We start from the raw sequence: 2,335 nt of genomic DNA on the forward strand, positions 1-2,335 counted from the left end.
TAGTTCTAGTTTTAATTTTTTGAGGACCCTCTATACTGTTTACCATAGTGCCTGCACCAATTTGAAATCCCACCAACAATGCACATGGGGTTCCTTTTCTCCAAATCCTCTCCAATACTTGTTGTTTGTTGATTTATTGATGAGGGCCATTGTGACAGGTGTGAGGAGATATCTCACTGTTGTTTTAATTTGCACTTCTTTGATGATTGGGGACTAAAAGAGTCACGGGGATATAAAGAACAGTATGGCGAATATAGTCAATAATATTGTAAAAAGTATGTGTGCTGTCAAATGAGTACTAGTTTTATGTGGGGATCACTTCATAAATTATATACATGTCTAACCACTATGTAATACACCTAAAACTAATATAAAACAATGTTGAATGTCAACTATAATTTAAAAAAACAATCACGGTGACATACACTACAGCATAGTGAATATAGCTAATAATATTCTAATAATTATGTACCATCTCAGATGGATAATACACTTATTGGGGTGACCACTTTGTGACTTATAAAAATGTCTATGACTATGTTGTTCTGTACACCAGAACCTAATAAAAAAAAAGTAATCGACTTTTGTAAAATAAATAAATAAATAAATAAATAAAACCAATGAACATAACTTCAAAACTTCTAAACAAAATATTAGCAAGATGAATAAGCAGATTATATAAAAGACTAAGCTATTGTAACCAAGTTGGGTTTTGTGTACTATCAAAATCATTCAAAATCAACCAAAGAAATAATCCACCGGAATGAACACATTATTTAATTATTGCAATAGTGAAAATTACTTGATGTATAATAAAAATTAAGTCATATTTAAAAAGTAAATTTTTAGCAAATCAAAAGTATGAGAAAAGCTTCCTCCTTCTGGTGAAGAATAAATGCACAATCAGCATCTCTTCATCAGAATCACAGGAAAATACTACTTTACAAATATAGCCATTAAGATGGCTTAATCTAAAAGGCAGAAAATAAAAGGAGTTGGTGAGACTATAAAGAAAGGAAACCTTCTTACACTTTTATCAATGTGTAAAATAGTGCAGCCACATTGGAAAATGTTCTGAAAGTTCTTCAAATCATGAAACATAAAGTTGTCATATTATCCAGAAATTCCACTCCTAGTACTTACCCAAGAAATTACAACATATGTGACTCAAAAACTGTCGATAAACTCTCATAGCCAAAAAGTGAAAACAACCCAAATTAGCATCAATTGATGAACTAAAAAAAAAAAAGAATATTCATACTGCGAACTATTATTGGGCATTAAAAAGTAATGAGGTACTGAGACCTGCTACAACATGGGTGAACCCTGAAAACATTATGGTACATGGAAAAAGCAAGGTCCAAGAGCCCACATATTGTATAATTCCATTTATAAGAAATGACCAGATTGAGAAAATGTATAAAGACTGCTATGGTCTGAATGTTTGTGTCACCCCAAAGTTTATTAATTGAATCCTAAACCTCAAAAGTGATGGTATTAGCAGGTGAAGCTTTTAGGATGAGTGCTTAAAGGGGGTCCAGAGTGTTCTCTGTCACCTCCCAGCATGTGAGCACGCAGCAAGAAGGCACCATCTAGGAACCAGAAAGTGCACCTTCACTAGACACCAAATCTACTGGTGCTTTGATCTTGGACTTTTCAGCCTCCAGAACTGTGAGAAATAATTTCTATTATTTATAAGATACGCAGTCTATGGTAGTTTGGTATAGCAGCCTGAATGGACTAACAGATAAAGTCAATGAGTACAAGGAGTATCCTGGGGGTAAATGGTGAGTAACTACTGATGGGTGAGAGTTCCTTTTTGGGGTCATAAAATATTCTAACATGGACTGTGGTGATGGTTGCACAACTCTGTGTATATACAGGTCTTGGATTGTATGCTTTAAATAGGTAACTTGTATGCCATATGAATTATATCCAACGAAGCTTTCATATAAAAACAAACACCTAACCAAAAAATTCACAATGAAAATTGTTTCTTGGCTCAGTCTGGATTCTTCACACCATCTGAATGCTACAGTAACAAACACTAGATCAAAAGTTATAATGTTAGTCTGACGTTTGCATTATACTATAACTGGACACATAATGACTCTTTTTTTACATTAAAGTTTATTGGATGACAATTGTTAGTAAAGTTACATAGATTGCAGGTGCACAATTCTGTAATACATCATCTATGTATCACATTGTGTGTTCACCACGGAGAGTCAGTTCTCTTTCCATCACCATATATTTGATCCCTTTTACCCTCATCTACCACCCCCCTCCCATCTAATGCTCTGATAACCACTAAACTATTGTCTTTGCCTATGAG

The sequence above is a fragment of the Hipposideros armiger genome, unplaced genomic scaffold (assembly GCF_001890085.2).
Source record: "Hipposideros armiger isolate ML-2016 unplaced genomic scaffold, ASM189008v1 scaffold_1667, whole genome shotgun sequence".
Taxonomy (NCBI): domain Eukaryota; kingdom Metazoa; phylum Chordata; class Mammalia; order Chiroptera; family Hipposideridae; genus Hipposideros; species Hipposideros armiger.